We start from the raw sequence: 14,957 nt of genomic DNA, 5'->3' as shown, positions 1-14,957 counted from the left end.
GAAGGTACAGCAAACTGTGGTTGAGCAAAACAGAAGTGGAAGCTTCCAATCTCCTTGTATCTGCACTGGGAGGGGGCAGGGAGTGTGTGCGCCTCTGGCTCTCTATGCATCATCCTTGTAACGATAATGAAAAAGGAAGATAAAAACCATGTTTCCGTATGATGTGTGAACACAGCCAATTTAGATGATAGACAATCATTCTGTCACTGCAGCATTCCTCAGTGGGGTTTTTAAACGATCTATTTGGTACCGTTACACTGCTAGCTCAAGCTTATTTTCCGACTTTCGACAAGCAGTGCCAATTTATTACTTGTCAAGAAAAATATTGGCATTTGTCCTGTTGGTAAGATGTTATTCCTGCTTGAATTGGCACTTCACAACTTAAAAAGTTTGACTGACATGTCTTTGTTTTATGGGGAACAGAAGTAATGCCAGAACCAAGGAGTCTGAAATCCATGGGTAGTGCAAATGGCAAAGAGGATGAGCCATTCAAGTATTGTTTGTGCCTTTGGAAAACATTCCCCAAGGTCTCCGAAACAGCTTCAAGCCCACTTTAGAACACACACACGCTAGGCTCACTTTTGTGCTGATCCTTTGCAGAGAGGTGGAATTTCACTGCAGGCAAAAAGCAAGGGTTCCCATGATAGAGAGGATGGGGAACAGCTACATTTCTCATTCATGGCAAACTAAAGTGCCCGGAACAACTAGATTTGTAAGAGATCGCTTATTGCTGCAATCAGGGGAAGAAGAATTGGGTTGGGTGCCTTTTGTGGCTGGCACATTGACCAGTTACTGTCTTTTACAATCAGCCTTGCTTTGTGAAGCTGTTTAGAAATGTTTTATATTCACAGCAATTGTGTCTGTTTATATCATGCCCTTTCCCACACCACACCATAGTTACCTGCACTCCCTAGTTATTAATCTGGACATTCTGCCTCCTGCGGGGGCCCAGGACAGTGTTAGATCCGTGCAAAGCTCCCGAAATGTTTTTTTGGTGTTCTCTCTAGCTTGGTTGGATAGAATTGGTTTTGCTGCGGTAACAGGGCCTTGTTGCCGCCGCCTGCTTGGTATATCTGTTTATGGAACTAAGCGTGCTGTTTCATTTATTAATTACATATATTTATTACTCGCCCTTCACTAAAAGGTCCCAGGGTGGATTAAAAAACGGGAAAAACAATATCGTATTTCATAATAATGGAAAAACAATTTAAATCACTGAAACCATAGACAGTATAAAATTACAAAACAGAAGGATAAATCATCATTCAGCGTTCCCAAAAGCTTGAGTAAAAAAAGTACGGCTTTACGTGCCTTCTAAATATATGCAGAGTTGGTGCCAGACACTATGTCCCTATGCAGAAGACCTTAATGTGGCAATGGTACATGCTATTGAGCAATACCATCTACAGCCAAGGCCCTCTAAAGAAATTTGTGGCACTGAAATCTGCACTTACAATGCCTGATGTGTAGCATATTGTGTATTTGTGCTGCCCAAGTGGTTTTATCTCCCTCCCCCATGGGCATGTTGTTGTGCTATTGGCTTTGTTATTCCATTTTAATATTGTGTGATACCCTTTTTTTTATTTCTTGCCCAGAGAAAATACATTACAGTGGTACCTCAGGTTACATACGCTTCAGGTTACTGACTCCGCTAACCCAGAAATAGTGCTTCAGGTTAAGAACTTTGCTTCAGGATGAGAACAGAAATCGTGCTCCGGTGGTGTGGCTGCAGCAGGAGGCCCCATTAGCTAAAGTGGTGCTTCAGGTTAAGAACAGTTTCAGGCTAAGTACGGACCTCCGGAACGAATTAAGTACTTAACCTGAGATACCACTGTATTGAAATACTGCTCCTCAATGAGTCCAAACTTAGATTCACAAAATGTTTAGGGGTATGCGTACCCCTGTGTATCCCCAGAAAAAAAAAGAAAGCACTGGACTTTGATAATATATTGCAGTGGTCTGAATGCCCATTATGATTTGAGATTCTTAGTCTAAGATGCTCTTTTAAAAGAATTGAAAGGATTGAAGAGGGAAGATTGGAGAAGGGTGTTTTAGGTTGGAAAAGAAGCTGGCAGAGGATAGGGGGAAGGAGTAAAAAACAGTTCTTTGAAGAGAGGATGAAAGCTAACCACCAGTTATTCACTCAGAAATAAACAACTTGGAAGGCTTGGGTAAACCTGACCAGATAATCTTCAAGGCCTGGTCAACTGACTCCCTGAAGGCATTCCAAGCTATATAGATAAGAGAGAGTAAACACTGTCCCATAAGTTTGAAATTGCTTCTCAACTAAGAAGACCATTTTTGGAGTGAAATCAGTGTGTATCTTAAAATGAATGCCTCTACGTTTGTGGTCATTTTGGCCCCAAAATGTTTTATTTTATCTGATGGGCTGGAATTTCTTCTTACACTGAATTTCTTCTTACTCCTCCCCCATTTACCAGTCCAGCAATATCAGAAATCTGAGGTCATATAAGAGTTTTTATAATGGCTGCTACTCACAATTGGCAATATTGGCGTGGAAAGAAACTAACCTCTTAATATATGGTGTGGGACTTTTGACATATAGGAGAAGTGTGGAATGGGGAAGTGGTTGTAGTGGCTTCCATACCTCTGAGGTAATGTTGGCAAGCAAGCAAACATTAGAACACCCTCCCTGTGGCAAACTGGGGCATAAGATGATAACTATAATATATTAAAGGAGCAACCAGTGGGATGTTCAGGAAGGGTTTGTATCTCTGGTGGGGGACATTTCATGCTCCTTCTGGGGTAGTTTGTCCACCTTTGGTCCCCATGCAGTACTCAGCTCTTACCTGTGGTTCCTAGAAGCTGTCAGCATGTGACAGCGGCCACACCCCAGTAACAGCTTCCATTGGGTGGCCAAACAAGGTGAGGGTAGTTGATGGCTTTCCAACCCTCTGAGAGCTAGGGACTTCCTCTGCATGCAAGGACAGGCACCTGTGGATTGAGTGGAAGAGACCAAAAGTGGGTCCAACGGTCAAGAAGGCAGTTTCTGCATGTGCTGTAGAGGGAATGAGGAACAGATGGGGATCACCAACCTGGGAAGGTAGCCCATCCTGGAGAAGGGCAACTCTGATCCTGAGCCTCTGGATGCCTGGGGATCTCTCTGGAAGAAGAAAGGGCTAGGGAATAAACCCTACACAAATCCAGAATGGAGTTCCTAAGATGCTTGGATGGCGTCTTGTATGCCTCCTTCTGGCAACTCCTGTAGGCAGGCTAGTGCCAAATGCTCTGCTTTCCTTTGGACCACAACAGCAGAGCCAAGGGCAGTGGGGTCTCTTTGTCTGGGCAGCCCAGGACCTCCATACACACTGCCCAGGCTTGCGCCCTGTGGAAGTCACTTCGGTGCTGGTAACGCAGCAGTTTGACTTCACCCCCGGAGGTGCACTCCATTGTTTCTCAAAGATAGACAGATGCCTACAACAGCAACCCACATGGATTCCAAATAGGACTCCATTGGCCTGGCTAGCTGGAGCTGATGGGAGTCGAGAGTCCAGCAACAGCTGAATGGTGCCATACTGGCCACCCCTGGTATTCTCTGCAAGAAATAACCTATTGCATAGTCTGGATTTGAGCATACAGTTGATAGCAATTTGTTTTTTAATTCCCTTGGGCATCCCTTCTGGTGTTGGAATACGAATATTCAGAATGCGCTTGAAATGTCAGCCTCCTATGTAATTAACACAGTTCTGACAGGCTCTTGCATATGATAGATTGAAAGAGAGGGCTTATTTCAATTATTCAATTACACACAAAGTAGTGAAATACAGTTACAGGAAGGAAATCCGCCCCCACTCCCCAAGCAGCCTTATGTTATACAAACCCTTGCCATTGCTCTTGGTGGCGAAAACGTTTGCCTTCCAATTAAACATTCAGACAGATGTGATATATTTCATAGTAATGCTCATCTTCTCATAAGGCCCTGAAACAGCATTGTGGGGACAGTTCTGAATGCTATTATAAAGCCAATATAATTGGATGGGTTTCTGAATGCGTTGGCTACAATGGGGTCTGTTTCAAAAGGCCACTTGCTTATTTTTCATTTTGCATTCTGCATAATGTCAACACCCTGAAGTATTAATTTAAGCCAAAGATTGTGTTGTGCTATCAGCATTTCTGTTATTTAAGAGTTAAGAGCTTTAATTTGGCACATGCCAAGTATCAGCTGGAAATACGTTTATATCCTATCATGCAATTGCATAGTGAATAAGCCATCCAAAAACACAACTTAATTGTAGATTTAAGGTCGGCTTGCTTTGCCCATGGTCTAAAGGCTGAGGTACGCAGACGATTATAAAGTCACTGGTGTCTCTTGGTTACCACCAAGGTTAGAATCAGGAAGCTTCAGTTCTGTGTGCAGCTGCCCAATGGGGTGAGCCATCAACCATTCCCAGAATGGGATAACTCCCTGACACTGAAGTATCCCTACTTTTTGACATTTTTTTTTTAGGAAAAAAACCTTGTCTTATACATGGAAAAATATGGTAATTCCCATTAGGCTTTAGGCTAGAACTGGATATTATGGCAAATTAGCTTAGTGTTTCCTTTCATTCTGTAAAGTTTAGGATTTTCACCACTAGCTTCCCACCCTCACTTCACTTCTTTGATGACTGTTTGAGTAGGGTTGCCATATTTCAAAGACTGAGCAACTGAAGTTTTGGAGCTATTTTTAAGGGAAATCGGCAAAAATGACACTGCCAACATGGGTTGCCATACATCCAGATTTTCCAAGATGTTCTAGCGATTTCTGCCTGGACACTGTTTCCGGCACCCGATTGCTGGCTATGTCCGGGAAATTCCGGACATATGGCACCCCTGTGTGTGAGGTGTTAGGGGGAAAGTGTAGTGTGATGGCATCATATAATATGGTGAGTATGCTTAGAAATTGTCAGGGAGATGGGAGATTAGATATGAAACTGTTATTGGTGGCAGCCAAAATATCTCCTGCCAGCATGAGATGTACCAGGCCCAAACTACTGGAGAACAGGATCGGTTCTAACAGGAGACAAAGTGAGGCAGCAATCTCAGGTGACAGTTGCTGGCTGCAGAGAGCAATGGTGAGGTGTTGGTAGCACAGAGCTGCGTGTGTCTTGCAGCCTGTCTTGTACCCCCTAAGCTAGTATTCTCCCCTCATGCATGACGGAGGATGGTGTCTTGACACCAGTGCAGAAGCTGCCGGTCAGGTGGGCTTCTGTACATGGAGGGAGGGTGCCATATTGTCCTTTGCCTCTGTCTGGAAAGTATATTGGACCACTCCTCCTGGAGAAAAGCAAGAATTAGCATGTTGTCTGAGAACATTGCCTAAGAATTGTTGAGTCTTCTGGATTTGGCTGCTTTTAGTTTGTGATAAAGGCCTTCGCTGCACCAGGCATCCATCTGCTATGTTTCTGTTCATTATTTTTTTTAACTCAAAAGAGCCATGGTGGTATCTCTTTGTAACACATCAAGGTTTGTTTTCTGTGTGCGTGCTTGTTTTCACTCACCGCAGAGTTAACCACAAACTCTGACAACCCAAGTTTGGCATTGGGTTGAACATTGATATGGCATTCCTTTCTCGGGACATCACTCTGGAAGTTAGCATGAGGCAAGCAGATCCACTTGCTGGAATCCACCTGGAAGCAGTGCTTTGTTGCACATGTCACTCTGGGAAGACGGACCAGAGACAAATGTTTCTCTTCCTGCCAAGATGTAGTCTGGGCTGCTGTTTGCAGAGATTTGTTGGGAAGGAAGAGGGATGGTCCAGAAAACATGCACAGCTGACTTAACTGCTGTGATGGTGAACTTGTGGCCATCCACATGTTGTTAGGCTCCAGTTTCCATCAACCCCTAGCACTATGGTCAATAGTTAGGGAGCTGAATTCCAGAAACATCTGGAAGGCTGCAGGTCCCCCACTCCTGAATAGTTGCCGCTGAGATTATTCTAAGGGAAAAGGTGGCCTCATTCCCCGCCCCTTCCCTGCTATCAATTGAATCGTGGTGTGATTCAGTACACAGTAGAATCATACCCTTTGTTCCACCCAAGACTATCTTCCAATGGTACACAACCATTGCAGGAAACATAATTTAGCTTGCTTGTGCAGTGCTAAGGTCAGGAAATAAGTTTGGGCTCTGAAGACAAAGGAACACAGAAAATTGCCTTACGCAAAAGCCACACTCACACCATACATTTAAAGCACTGTGATACCACTTTAAACAGGCATGGCTTCCCCCCAAAGAATTCTGGGAGCTGTAGTTTGTTAAGGGTTCTGAGAGTTGTTAGGAGCCCCCCCTGCATTCCTCTCACAGAGCTACTATTCTCAGAGTACCCTGTGAAGAAATGTTGACTATTAAACCACTGTGGGAATTGTAGCTCCAGGAAGGAAATAGGGGTCTCCTAACAACTCTCAGCACCCTTAACAAACTATATACCCTGTAGTTATTAGGGGGAAGCCATAGCTGGTGTAAAATTATTTAAAATTATGGTGTTGCTGTGACCACTGGTCTCTCCAGCTCAGTACTGTCAACCCTGACTCTCATGATCCAGCGCCTTTGTGGACAAATCTGTGGTGGAAATAGTTTTAGAAATCCCTGCCACCCTACGAGGTGTTGTCTACCAAAGCCTGTTCTTAAGGGGATAAATGTCTGTCTGCCTCCTAAACCTGGCAGCAGCACAATCACCTGTTAAGCTGTCACCGTGTGATGTCACTCTCTGAACAGCTTTGGTGAGGCTGTGAAAGCTATAGGTAGCTAAGCTATTGAAAAGGACCCCATTTGTGCAGAAGGTGTGAATGGGTTTAAGGCTTCAGTCTAAAGCTAGCAGGTTGCGCTGAAAGCTGTCATGATGGATCGCCAGCAGAAATTTAGTTAGGCTCTACTGACTCGTAATAACGCGAAGGCCGAGAGATTGGTAACGTTTAGGGTAAGATGGCTTTAAAAGGATCACAGGAGGCTGGGAGGAAATGCATTTCACATGCGCACTGGGTGCAGAGAATATGCAGCTTGTGAGCTCTGAGGAGAGTAACAGTGATCCCATCTGGTGTTCTGACAAGGCCCAAGGCGCAATCCCGTCCCTTCTCCCCTTTATTATAGCCGCCCAATAAAGGCTGGTGCTTGAAGCAGGAGATGAAACAAAAGCAGTTGTCCAAAGGCCCTCCCCCTGGCCAAGTGATGTTGTGGACATCTGGCTTCATAATAGTTTGACCTGTAACTCGTAAATGTACTAACGTTGATTGCAAAGCCAGATGGTGCTCCAGGGAATTTAAATACAGCCGCATCCTTCACAGGGGACTGTCTGTGACGTGTGCTTTTGCATCAACAGTGGGTAGAAAGGTTGCAACGTTGTGAGAAAGGGTGGATTGGATATTGCAGGTCCAGGCGCAGTGATGCCGTGAGTGGCGGGGCCAAGGCATGGTAAAGTTGCAATAAACACAGGGCAAACTTTTTTGGGGATTGAAACAGGCCACAGCTTTGTTGATTACCGATGCCAGCATGTTTTGGCACAGACATTGGGTTTGTGGCAAACCCTGTGGAACACCCTCCCACCAAATCTCAAGGAGATAAAGAACTACGGAACTTTCAGAAGATATCTGAAGGCAGTCCTGTATTGGGAAGTTCTTAATGTTTGATGTTTTTATATGTGCTGGAAGCCACTCTCAGTGGCTGAGGAAACCCAGCCAGATGGGTGGGGTATAAATAATAAAATTATTATTATTGTTGTTGTTAAATTAATTAACTAACCCATCTGCTGGTTGATTATTTGACAGTGTTAAGGATCATTCTATGACATACATCATATTTGGACAACTCATTCAAGACCACCATTGGTGGTGTGGCCTGTCAACCCCCATCTGTGCGTCCAGACAGTAGCACCTCCTCCTGAATCTCTTTAATGAGACACCCTGATTCCTTTGAGTGGGGTGGGATGGGGCTCCCAACACCCCCCCCCATCCGCCTAGACTAAGGATCCAACCCAATGCCTTATCTGCTGCTTGAGTCAGCCTGCCTACTGTTCTGGGCGCAGCTGGCTATTATAGTCAAGGAGCAGACCAGAGGGAAGAAGTTTCCCCTTTGGTCTGCTCCCAAACGGAGCCACTAGCTCACACACATTTGGCTGCAACTGTGGGCGAGCTCCAACAGCCAGTGTGTCTGGCGAAGGAGCCAGTGATGTGCTCCCCTTGAATGACTGCCCCACCACTATTGCTGTGCCAGACTGCCACCTGCCACTTCCCTCCGGCTGGTGGTGAGTGGTCCTTAAGATCAGAAGAGCAGAGTTGCTGGATCAAGCCAAAGGTCCTTTTGATCCGGCATCCTGTTCTCACAGTGGCTCACTAAATCTCACACTGGTTAAAAAGGGGCAAAACATGACATGGAATGGGGTGGGTGGGTTAAGGCCATTTAAAATGTGAGATGCTTTGAAAATGGATTAGGGAGAGAGGGAGGGAGCTCCTTTGCTGTAAGACCAATAATCAAAGCTGTTTAACAAGTGATAGTAGGCTGCAAAGTTACGCTGACAGCACAACTCTCTCATTTATATGCTGGAAGCTTTGGGGCTCTTTGTTCCTAAAACTAGATGTTCCCCAATACAAATTTTCCTTTTTCTGCTCACCTCTTTTATTAAACATTCTCTGGATGCTAAAAGGCAGATTTTGATTAACAGTATTTTCTCATTGTTCAATGACCTTTACGGTTGTCTGAAGGCACCATACCGTTGACATCATTCTTTTAAGAAACTTGAAATGTCCTGAAAATGAAGGACCTTTTGGAACTCATCTAGGCCTTTTGAACTCTTCAGATGATTAAGTTTTGCGTGAATTCCATTGCTCAGCGGGCAAAATGTACTTGTTGAAAGATGTTCTTTCTAAAGTGTTAGGATTGTGACATTCTGTGTAGAGGAGAAATGTGGAAATAAGATAGATATAATTGTGTGCCAAATCCCATGTATTTAATGTGTGTGTATGTATTTGAAAAAGATCACCGGCACTGTAATCCCACTTCATGTATCTATGGTGCAGATATGTTTGCAATACTGTGTATGACTCTTGTCACCACATGCCCCGAAACATATTGTTATAGAGGAGGAGAATGTACAAGTAGGTGCATCAAAAATGATGTAGAATACCTTTCCTATCTGCAAAAGCTGAGGAGTTGCAGGACACTACTAGAGTGTGTAGTTTAGTGGGGGGAGACATTTGGAGGAGCAGGGACAAATTTGATAGTAGTTTATAATATTCTGTGTGGTTAGGAGAAAGAGAGGATGGATAATTTTTGTCATTGTCCCCCATAATACTAGAATTTGGGGTTACTCAATGAAATTGATTGGCAGCAGGTTCAGGACAGGCAAAAAGAACTACTCCTTCAGTCAATACATAACTAACTTATGGAAGCTGCTGCCATACCACTTCCCTTTGTGTGTTCTTTTGGGAGGAAAATCAAATCCCTGTGGCCCACATGTATGGGGTAAATAACAAAAGAATTGGCTGGGTGCCTGGATTCAAAACACAGTGCTAAACTCACTCTTCAGCAGGAGAGAGCCCTCAGTAGCAGAGTTTAAACTCACAAAAGGCAAGCAACGGTATAGCGTTAGGAATATAGGTTGTTAGATTCTTTTAGTCTGCTTGCAAACTGCACTGCTCTCTTTCTACCTCTCTTGCAATGAACAGATCACACACTGTTAAGTAAGTTTAAAAACACTTTACTTACAAAGCATTGCAAAGGTCAGATTCATGTCTTTACCCAAGCAGCAGCAAGCAGGACACAGGCAGAACACTTCTGGGTAGGAAATACAGAAAGATAGCTTCAAACATGTGCTTCAAGCTTGGAGCTTGCTTAGACATGTCTTCCTTGGTCAGTTACATGGTGTGGAGAAGGAACAGGAAAAGAAGGCTTCACTTCCTCCCTCAGCGGAAACAAGGAGATGTGACCTAGCTGAGTCTAGGAACATACCTCTCTCTGGTCTTAACCCCTTTCGTGCACAAACTAGCATCCATGGATATTTGTGCTTGACTGCAATTTTCCACAGTTCTGATCCCCTGGGAGATTAGAACCGCCTGATGGAGAGATGGGACACAAACCCATGCATACCGGCTTCTGTCAGTAGTGCCTTCCATGAGTTTGAGGCAAATGTCTACAGTGGAGTAGCTGCTGTACTCATTTAGGCTCCCTGCATGCTTTAGAAAATAAGGGTTTCTAAATCATGTGGAGAATCTACGCAAATAGAAAAGGCTCCTTGTTTGGCAAGTTATCCATCTAACTCATGGAAAGCAACAGTGAAGGCAACGGAAAGCGGGGGGCAGAGGGCTACATACCAATCAACACTTTCCCTTATTGTTTGAGGGATTAGATAGCACCTCAATGGGCCCATATGTGTGATGGCTTAGTTGACCTTAAAAAGGAAAGAGGGGAATAAATGACAGGTGTCTATCAATGTCTGCTAGCTTTCTCTCAGTTCAGAGATTGGGAGGGGTGGTATTGTGCAGCCCTATTTGAGCCTAGTGACAAAACTATTTGTAATTTTACAGAAGGGGTGGGGAGCAGGAAGGAAACAATCAGATGTATACAAAAGCTGGACTCTTCCTGATTCACTGTTACACTGGGTAGACGATACCTCTGCTTAACAATCCATTCGAGGAGTTCTGTCTTTACAGCTAGGAACTGCAATTAAAAACATCAAATACTCAGGAAGCTCAGCCAATTTTCTGTTTTTGTTTCTACAATCTGAGCTCAGATTTCTGTTGTTGTTAAAGCAGTCAGATAAGAAGGGGGAAAAATCTTCCTGCTTTAATTGCCAGTAAACAGCATCTCTTATCAAGACCAGAAATGAGGAACACTCCAATCATAAACACATTAACTTGAAAGTAAGCTCCACTGATTCCAGTGGAACTTAACTTCCGTAGAAGTGTGCTCAAGATCGAAGTCTCAAGGTCAACAGCAGTGGAGTTGTCTTCATATCAGATAGAGAACAAAAAAATCAAAGTAGCACAAAGGCTGAATATTAATATCTACATTTAATTAAAACCTTAAACTGCATAGTTGAGTACTTCTGTTTCAGCTTCTGCACTTTGTGAAGTTTAGGGATTTATAAAGAACAAAATATTTACTGCTTCTTAGCCCTGCTCCTACTAGGGGTGGGGGAGAAATTCAGTTTTGTTTGCCTTTTAAGGAAGAACTACCCAATTCACACTGTTAGAATCAATATGTGATTGAAAACCATCTATCTTGCGAAATGTGCTCTGCTCTGAATTTTGCAGCACAGTTTTCCAGTCAAGTAATGTGTACAAAGGAATGTGTATATTTGGGTATGTATGCATATACACAAGTGAAAATAACATACAAAAATGCATTACATTAGGGAACACTGCTTTGCAAAATAAAAAAAGAAAGAAAATATATACAGCATTATGAAAACTGCCAACAGGTTCAGTATCTAGATAATTCAGATAGGAAGACCAGGTATGAGGCAGTGCCAGCTTCAGGTTGGCAAACTGTTTTCTGGAAGCACCCCCTTTTATCTGGTGGGTTTTCCTGCTGGCAGGAGCTGCCACATTTCATGATCTGGGGCATTGTGGGAGATTTAAATGGCCACCCTGAAGCCCAATTGCTTTCAAAAGGGAGGCCAGAATACGCATCAGAGGTGAGCCCTTGCACTCCTAAGGATACCATGTGCCTGGCAAGAAGTGAGTGAAAGGCCTCTGACTGAAACTGGGGAACTGCTGCGAGTCAGAGTAGATAATACTAGGTTACATGGATAAGTAATCCCACGTGGTATAAAGCAGGTTCCTATGTGCCTATGGAAAGCAGGTGGGAATGACCTATATGTTGTCCTGAATAGGTGCATCGATGTTGTTGTTGTTAATTGAATTTGAATACTGCCCACAAGGGTCTCAGGCAGGTTCATAACATAAAATCACTATATAAAAAAAGAAAGAAAACAAAAACAACCCAATAATCCCCACTTCCGCAATGATATTTTAAAAGGGCACTGGGTGTCAATCAGCCAAAGGCCTGGTTAATGAGGAACGTTTTTGCCTAGTACCTAAAGGCGCCAGCTTAACCTCTCTGGGGAGAGCAGGCCACAAATGGGGAGCCACTGCAGAAAAGACCCCTCCAAACTCTCTTGAGGAGGCACACAAAAAAAGGGCCTCAGATGGTGATCGCAGAGTCTGGGTAGGTTCATAGGGAGAGAGGCAGTCCTTGAGGCATTGCGGTTCTGAACAGCTTAAGGCTTTATAGGTGAAGACCAAAATGTTATGGACATTTTCAAAAGGTTGGGGTTTTTTTTTGGCAGCATATAATATCCTACCAGATCACTCTGTTTGCACAATTTAAAGAATTCTTAAAGGTTCGTGAGGCACGGCTTCCCTTTGCAGGAGGCTTATTCTTTTGCTGACCCCGTCCAGCTAGGGACATATGCATGCAGGAGCAAGTTTCACCATGGATATCCCCACCACCAGACAAAATCCTGTCTATCAGGTATGGGGACCCTTTGGCCCTCCAAGTGTTGCCAAACCACAACTCCCGTCTCCACTGGCCATTAGTTGTACATGCTGTTCTGCTGGGAGTTGTAGTTCCGATGGAGGATGGATGGCAGCTAACAGATTGAGGCTGAATCCTGACAAGACGGAAGTACTGTTTTGGGGGGACAGGAGGCGGGCGGGTGTGGAGGACTCCCTGGTCCTGAATGGGGTAACTGTGCCCCTGAAGGACCAGGTGCGCAGCCTGGGAGTCATTTTGGACTCGCAGCTGTTCATGGAGGTGCAGGTCAATTCTGTGTCCAGGGCAGCTGTTTATCAGCACCATCTGGTATGCAGGCTGAGACCCTATCTGCCCCTACCTGCCCGCAGACTGTCTCGCCAGAGTGGTGCTTGTTCTAGTTATCTCTTGCTTGGACTACTGCAATGCACTCTATGTGGGGCTACCTTTGAAGGTGACCCGGAAACTACAACTAATCCAGAATGCAGCAGCTAGACTGGTGATTGGGAGTGGCCGCCAAGACCACATAACATCGGTCTTGAAAGACCTACACTGGCTCCCAGTACGTTTCCCTCACTGCGAGAAGCCAAGTTACAGGGAACCAGGCAGAGGGCCTTCTCGGTAGTGGCACCCACCCTGTGGAATGCCCTCCCACCAGATGTCAAAGAAAAAACAACTACCAGACTTTTAGAAAACATCTGAAGGCAGCCCTGTTTAGGGAAGCTTTTAATGTTTAATAGATTATTGTATTTTAATATTCTGTTAAAAGCCTCCCAGAGTGGCTGGGAAAACCCAGTCAGATGGGCGGGGTATAAATAAAATATTATTATTATTATTATTATTATTATTATTATTATTATTATTATTATTAACCAATATCTGGAGGTTCCTCCCACACTGTGTATACAAACCTATTTTATTTATTTCATAAAATTTATGCACTACTTGATTGTAAACAAAACCCAGAACAAAACCCTTAGTGGTTTTGCAAATGTTCCACGTGTAGGTCTCAAGTCTGAAAAGCTTCAGCCTGTAGCTGGGACTGAGCATGGACTACACCACTAAGTGCTTGTATCACTGGATCACTTTAGCAGATCTAGCTCAAAACTGCTTTTCACCTGTTTATCTAGGGAATATTAGGCCAACAGGCTTATAAAAGCCCCTGATCACTTGAAATAAGTTTGTTACTTCTTGGTACAATGTTGTTCTTTAGTAAGGAGCTTGGGTTTTGTTCTGTGGTGGGGTTTTTTTTTTGCGTTTAGTAACAGAAGTTCAGCAATTTCACATCTGAGTGCTTTAGGAATTCCCACTTGAATGTCATCTGACCCTGCAATGTGTTACTTTTTAATTTGTCAATTAGCCAATCTAGGATTGTTTTTCAGCCATCAAAGGAAAGGTAATCTGATGTAATTAAAGTCACCCCAAGGAATTGTGCAAACATTTTATGAAGATGGACGGTTGCCAGCTTGAGTTTGAAAACTTCCTTCTTTGCCATCTTTTAGAAGAGGTCGGACAGTTAAGAAAAGAAGAAGAAAGAAAAGAATGTACAAGCTGTTACAGAACAATCTAACACTACACAGTCTAGATTTTAAGAGGTGGAATCTAGGGACCCAAAAACTTACTCAGATCATTCTGTTTTGCTCCTTTTTTTTTAAAGAATGTCTTTATTCAACCCTATACATTACAGTGGTCCATTGGGGGCTTAAATGGGTTTCTCTAGAGAAAGTGTGCGTATGAGAGAGAAGTTGTAACAGACCCTCTCTTCAGAGTCCCTGTTGCCTCTATCTCAACCCAGTCAACCCTGATCTGAGTATTCGTGAATGCAAAGATTCAGCTTGGCTGTTTGAGCTATAAAGCACCCATGAATAGGTCAGCCACTAAAATTCATTCATGTTGCAATTGAAGGGGGACGTACAATGGTTCCATCCATATATTTTTTCTGAAACTTCTAGCAACCTTCTTGAAATCCACAATTTCCTTTCCTCAGCAGCCAATACGTGTATTACGCATTTTCCCTGAATATTCTAACCCTTTCCTGGCTTCCACTGCTCTGGGTTTTGGAGGTGATGATGGTGTAGTTAAGCAGGCTGCTCTCCTACTATTAGTAATAGTAAATAGTAGTAAATGTAAGGCAACAACTTGCTTACAAATCCCTTGGCTCATTGCAACACAGAGTGAAAATTGCATATGCGAAAACGAATCAGTGGACTACCAGGCTCATGCGTCAGTGCGTCATTGAGTGAAAAGGCTTGTCTGACAACATCTGGAGCCTACAGAAGATGAGAAAGCAGAGAGCGATGAGAGCATAGATAGAACGGGATGGATTTAGATTTAGGCATGGATTTTTTAAAAATATATTTTTAGAAAATGAAATTGGTTATATGGGTAACTGAAAAGCAGCATTTGCAATAGGATTTCAGCTAACCCCTAACAATGGATGTTTACTCAAAAGTAAATCTCCCTAATTACAGTGAGGGTAGAATTGCAGCCTA

Source organism: Podarcis liolepis (assembly GCF_965112155.1).
Source record: "Podarcis liolepis genome assembly, chromosome: 6".
Taxonomy (NCBI): domain Eukaryota; kingdom Metazoa; phylum Chordata; class Lepidosauria; order Squamata; family Lacertidae; genus Podarcis; species Podarcis liolepis.
This window is presented reverse-complemented; position numbering follows the sequence as displayed.